This window comes from Gopherus flavomarginatus, chromosome 7 (genome assembly GCF_025201925.1).
Source record: "Gopherus flavomarginatus isolate rGopFla2 chromosome 7, rGopFla2.mat.asm, whole genome shotgun sequence".
NCBI classification, from domain to species: domain Eukaryota; kingdom Metazoa; phylum Chordata; order Testudines; family Testudinidae; genus Gopherus; species Gopherus flavomarginatus.
The window spans coordinates 29684460-29691076 of record NC_066623.1 but is presented as its reverse complement, the minus strand read 5'-3'; the positions used below and the strand labels follow the sequence as shown (position 1 = coordinate 29691076).

The 6617-nt window shown below is 39.9% G+C and overlaps 1 long non-coding RNA gene across 1 annotated transcript; it reads left to right on the top strand.

The window, feature by feature from the left end:
* The first annotated feature begins 2325 nt into the window (after positions 1-2325).
* On the top strand, positions 2326-5516 carry LOC127055689 (uncharacterized). Its single transcript, XR_007775564.1, has 3 exons — positions 2326-2745; positions 3008-3150; positions 4002-5516. It is a non-coding gene; the product is annotated as an uncharacterized LOC127055689 (long non-coding RNA).
* The last annotated feature ends 1101 nt before the right edge of the window (positions 5517-6617 follow it).

Here is a 6617-nt window from a genome sequence, read left to right as displayed (position 1 = left end):
AGACCTTCCAAAAAACGTTAAAATGTATGACTAGCACGCGAAACCTTCAATTAGAGTGAATAAATGAATACTCGGCACACCACTTCTGAAAGGTTGCCGACCCATGCTCTACATGTTGTAGAGCACAGGCAACAGGATCTATGTTTCAAAATACTACTTCAAATTTCTTTACAGATAAATGTTAAATAGCAGTTTTGGATCTCTGCACCCTTAAGCATATTCTAATGTAGTGGCTGTCTTGAAGTAAACTAGTATAAATCCTCACTGCATATTTACTACATGATTTTCTTAGGGGGTAGAATACAAATACCTTGGTGGTGGAACTAAGTGAGAGGGGAACAAATGGATGCATGAGGTGTGTTTTTTGGCTTGAGCTTGATTGGAGTGGTAGGAGGAAGTAGGGGAGACCCGAGGACTGGAGCAGATTAGTTGTCTCAAAAACCTGTGTGGTGGAAGGGAGTTTCAGGAGCAAGGGGTCAGGGCTAGAGTGGTGGCGAAGGAGATCAGGATTGGAGATTGTACTGGTCAGCATCTACAGTTTTGTCTGTAATGTCAGTTTTTGTTTTCAGTGGTGATTGGTCTAAATCCAAACATCCCTGAATCTGAAAAGTTGCATCAGATTTTGTGGCTGACACAGCCCTGATTTTCAGTAACTTGAAGCAGAGCTATAGTGAGGAGAGGCTTCAGGGATTTTGTGGGGTGGATATGTTGTCATATCTACGAGCTCTTGGTTTCATGTACCTTATACTTGTTGATGCTCCTTTCCCATAAAAGACAAAGATTCTTTAGCTTTTTTGGTTACAGCTGGGTAGCTATTTAAATGAGTTTAAAGATACTTTATGTTGAATGGGGGTTACTGTACTGGTCACTGGAAAAGGCTTTTACATTCAGATGTGCAACTCAGCTGAGGTCTTTAAACCCTCATATTAGTAACTACTATGCAAGAACAAGGACCTAGGTTGCTTTATGAAGTATAATAAATATTGAGGTCTAGCCTACCCTGGAGACTATGAAAACCTTAAGAACGACTTCCTAATGTCAATGCTGTCATTTTTCCATGAAACTAGGTAACTTCACATTATATTATCCATAAGCCTATTCAGTCAGTTGTCTCAGTATAAAACTAATCTTGAGAAGCCAGCAGCATGGTCTTTTGGTAATGTAAAAATAATTAACCCCCACCTACTTTTAGAAATACAGATAATTGTTTCCCTCTGCTCTACTGTTGTGGGAGTAGAACCAGATCTGTCAGTCACTGGGGGAGAGTTTTAGCTTTCCTAGTTTACACTGCTTCCAGGCAGAAGGTTTCCCAGCCAGCTGCTTTCCCTGTACCATGGCACATAGGAAAGATTCTACTGTGGATTCCTTTCCTTGTCCTAGCTGGGAATCTGTTTTCAGGAGGCTGGAAGAGGCTATAGTATCTTACAAATCTACTTTTCGTACTGTGTGGGTTTTTTTTCCTGTTAGTGCAGGTAAAGATTTACTTGTAAATTACTTGCGGCATCAGTCTTTGAGACTACTTCTGGGACACAGCAGGACTTGCAAGGAACTATCAGTTATAACTGAGGAAAAAATGTGGAGGACAAAGTCATGAAACAGAAGCTTATTTTTTGCCAACATAATTTGCCATGTGTACATTAGCAAACCTGTCCTTTTGATTCCGTCGATTCATTAGGACCCATCTCAAAATATTTCCTGAATGACTTATTTTGGAGGTACTGAATATGATGCTTATTTCAGCAGAGCACCACACTGTCTTCTAGACAGCCATGGTGTGGATATGCATTTCCTTAGCTGCTTTGTTAAACACTTCCCTGTTAATCAGACTGTTCAGTCCACTGGTACATCACCCAGAATTAAATAAAGCAAGTGTATGGAGTTGAAGTTAGTTTTATTTCAGACGTGTAAATAACTTGTTAAAGTTTTATATAAGCTGTGTGGACAATACAGTAATAAGTTTTTAATTCAAGTATCAGAGGGGTGGTCGTGTTAGTCTGGATCTGTAAAAAGCGACAGTGTGTCCTGTGGCACCTTATAGACTAACAGACATATTGGAGCATAAGCTTTAGTGGGTGAATGCCCACTTAATCAGATGAATGTCGAACGAAGTGGGTATTCACCCAAGAAAGCTTATGCTCCAATACATCTATTAGTCTATAACGGGTCGGCAACCTTTCAGAAGTGGTGTGCCGAGTCTTGATTTATTCACCCTAATGTAAAGTTTCGCGTGCCAGTAATACATTTTAACGTTTTTAGAAGATCTCTTTCTATAAGTCTGTAATATATAACTAAACTGTTGTATGTAAAGTAAATAAGGTTTTAAAATGTTTAAGAAGCTTCATTTAAAATTAAATTAAAATGCAGAGTTCCCCGGACCAGTGGCCAGGACCCGGGCAGTGTGAGTGCCACTGAAAATCAGCTTGTGTGCCATGGGTTGCCTACCCCTGGTCTATAAGGTGCCACAGGACTCTGTGTAAGTTTATAACTGTGTTCTCATGTTTCTCTTACAGCTCTCACACTGAGCCAGCAGAGGGAGCAGAGAGACCACCCATTTTCTGTAGTCTATACAGCGGCAATCCTGTTACTTAGGCATAAAGTCCCTTTCCTCTTTAAGGAAAGTATTTTTGTTGACTGAGATCCTAGTGCAGCTTGAAGTTAATCTTTGTTGATCGTGGCTTGTGTGTAACAGTTGGTTCCACTCATGGCTTTGGGATTTGAGATTCCTGCTGTTGTCATCATATACAGGTACTTAATTCATAACATGCTTTGGTACATAAAGGCAGCTAGAGTGCACTGAGCACTGGACAAGCTTTAGAGATCTTGGTTGTAATTCCTGATGGCTGCTGACACTGTGTGGCCTTCATCAAGTCTTTTTAACTAGCTTGTGCATCAATTTCCCTGCCTATAAAATGAGACTAGTGCCTCCTTTGGTACCTCCATTACTCTAACTATAAAATGGGAATAGTTGCCACCCTGGTAAAACCTCTTCTGCCTTGTTTCTTTACAGGTTCTTCTCCCACATTCATCACCATAATACCCAAGTGCTTTCCAGTAATGCATTAAGCAACATGACTAATGCCTGTCACATGTTCTTCATTCTCTCACTCTCCTCACTGGGAGAAGCGTGTTCATTGGAGTCTTGTTTTGGTAGTGAGTGCTTTTTATTTTGTTTATATAATATATGCGCCTGTTCCTATGTGTATGTGAGGGAAGGTCAAAGAAATGCAAGTTGCACTTGTAGGAAAGGTTTGTGAAGTTTGTTCCAGTCTCAGACCACCTTTAAGAAAATTCTTTCTCCCACATGGATGAGCTTTGCCCTTATTGTAGAAGGCTCCATTGTGCCAGAGCAGAGTTGTCATCCTGGAGCTTTAGATGATCTTTTAGAGATTCTGGGCCTAGGCTATGGGCCATTTTGAAGGTAAGGACTGAGACCTTTGAACTTCTATGGGAAGCTAGTGTAGAGAATGGAGGACAGGTATGATGTGCTAACAGTAGCCTGTGTTGCTGAGGAGATGCCCTGCAGTGTTCTGTACTAGTCAGTTTCCTAAGTGCTGAAGGCTTCATGCCTGAGGTATAGTGTATTGATGTAGTCTAGCTGAGAGGTGATGAAGGCATGAATAACTGAGGCCATGTTATTCTCTGCTATGATGGGACAGAGTCCTCTAAGCAAGTAGAAATGATATAAAACATTACACTGGCTGCTGCTATGTGAGACCTCAGTATCTGCAAGGAATCCAAGAGTATGCCTAGAACTATGGGTCTTAAGGTTCAGATGAAGAGTAGTATTTCCATATAGTGTGTTTACGAATATGTGTGCATGTCTATATAGGAAAAAGCAATTATAATCAGAAGGGTAAAAGAATTATAAATGATTTTACTTTATCTGTTATGTCTAAATTAAGTAATGATGGAGGGAAAACCTAATTAAATTTCTGCGCTAACATATCTCTTGTTAACAGACACAAACTTGTTCAGCCTTCTAACTTTCCATTCCTTTTTAGGAAGGTAAAGCCAAGCAACATCCCAGAAGGAAATCTGTACATTTAAACGGAGTGTTGGGCTGCTCAGCAACAAAAACATAATATCACTGAAGACGTAAACAAAGTTTTAAAATTTTAAGTGAGAAGCCAGAAGCTTAGCACACCCCAAAGGTAGGGTCTGGAGGAGCAACACAGTGTGCAGGAATAGCCTGCATCAGAGACTATTTCGCCCTCTTGCTGTGAGCTCTCATTATTCCGGGATGGCTTGTTAATAAACCACTCAATCTGATGTTTTCTTCTTTGCTGAGTTTTAAGCTCAAGTGGGCTTAAGTAGTCAACTGTCTGCACAGGCAAGTGGCATATCAGTGCAGCTGACAGTAAATGTTGTGCTGATTGATTTGTTTATTTCTTGCATTGGTATCCTAATGAAAGATGATGCACGAAGGCTGACACCAGATTGGAACAGACACCTTAACAGAATCACCAGAACATATTTGGGGCGAGGGAAGGGAATCAAGCCAGGCAAAAAGATCTGAAAACAGTATCCAGCCTCCAACCAGTATCAGGCAAAAGATTTTACCAATTTAGTTATTGCAATGAAAGAGTGAAGGTAGGCATTTAAGGGGCTATGTGTGTGCAAAATTTAACTCCCAAGTCCCAATTAATATATGTACACATGTGAATCACTCCTTTTTACACCCCATTCCCACATCCCCAAGGGGAGAGAAACAGAGAGGCTCCTGTGGAACTATCAGGTGGAAGGAGGCAATGTCCTAGGAGACATGGAGGAGAGAGCAGGCTTGCCATCCATATCTGAACATTGCAAGGGAGGGGGAAGTAGGCAAGCTGGTGCCCCTGAAATCATCAGCAGATAAGGCTGTACTGTATTTTTACCATTCTCCAAAGGATGAGCTTTGGCAGGCTCTAGTTGCTTCCCTCTCCACCAATGAATGTTTCTGCCCCTGAAGTTGTTCACTAGCTTAACTGATGAATGAACACAAAATGAGCAAAAATAGTCTGAGTGATTCATTTAAAAATCTGACCGAGTATTTGCAGAACGTATTTTGCTAATTTGCCTCTGACTGCAATAAGATAATTTAGGATTACTATTGGGAAAATATTATAACAGATCTATTGCAATCTTGAATAGACTTTCACAAGAAGTATTGGAAGGTCACTTGGGTAATTGCAAGTGAGAATGAACAACTGATTTCACTTTTTCCATTAACTTTACTAGGCTTTAGACACACACCCATTTACTTCAATGAGCACAGGAGCAAGTGCCTAGAAACATACTACAGAGGACGGTCTTCTTTTGGTAAAAGCATATGCTAGGTGATGCATACTAGCTCAGTCCAACTTCTCAAATACTTCCACTAGTATATATACTCAGGTGACAACCGTGTAGAATCCAAGAGATTTTACAAGGAATAAGTTTGCTTCATTCCCCAGCTCTGAAGGAAAAGAGCAGCTGATAGGTCAGTGAACTGCTAAAATGTATTTGACTTACCAGAGTATGATTGTGTTGTGCTGCTCATTACAGAAAGAGGAGTTAAAGCTGCAATGTAATCAGCTGATCACTTTATCAAATCACTGCTTTAACAAGTCTTATCTCTGCAAAGCTTTTTCACTGGGTTCAACTTTTATGGACCCATATATTAGAAACATAACTGAACATAACATTAACAATCTTAAATAAACTCTCTTTCAGGAATAAATTTCATCCATATTACCAAAGTTTTCCAACTGTGAATGTAATGACTAGAGAGTCCAGATATTTGTAACGTATGATAGACCAGGCCAGAGACTGAGCTGCTGTAGCTCTATTGAAGACAACAGTACTGAAGTCAATGGAGCTATGCTAGTTGAAGATATGGTCCAGTATTTAATAATGTAGCCCTTTTGAGTAGCAAGTCACACAAATCAATCCTCGTCTTTGAATAAAATCTGTTACTGTTTAGCAGTTTGTATGAACCATTTTCAATTTAAGGGAGATCTTTTTTAGAAACGTATTGTTCATATTGTGTAGCTGATTTCCTAAATCATATGGTATCGTTGCTCTGTTGAATGACTTTTTTAGATCAGAAGAATGGAGACACACTTCCATTATGAGTTTTTGGATAAAATTGTGCTTAAATCTATGGCACTTTGAGAATTTACACGCCTTTGTGACTATTTGGCAGTTGTCTGAACACTCATGAAGAGATGTAAAACCGAAATGTCAGAGCACTGAACCAGGTGCTTTTATTCACAGCTCAGTTTGTTATTTCATTTCTCTTGGGAACATAAGTGAACGCACTGAGTATTTCAACTAAAGCACTGGAAGGTAGAATTTGGGTCAGTTGCTGCCTGTAAGGTAGGTGTTAACTTGAAACACTGTATTCATATAACTACAGCATTGATGACATCCTTCTATAGAAGGAATGGTATTAGTACCACACAGGGAATATTATCATGAAGGGGAAACAGATCAGGAGCAATAATAGCAACAAAATGGGAAAGGGCTGACTGAAAGGGACACTGTCAGGTAGCTTGGGACCAAATCTGAAGTCTTATTGAACTTGATACATTTCTTCCATGATTTAAGGACAACATGGCTTCAAACATTCTGTATTTACTGCCAAACGTAGCATGGTG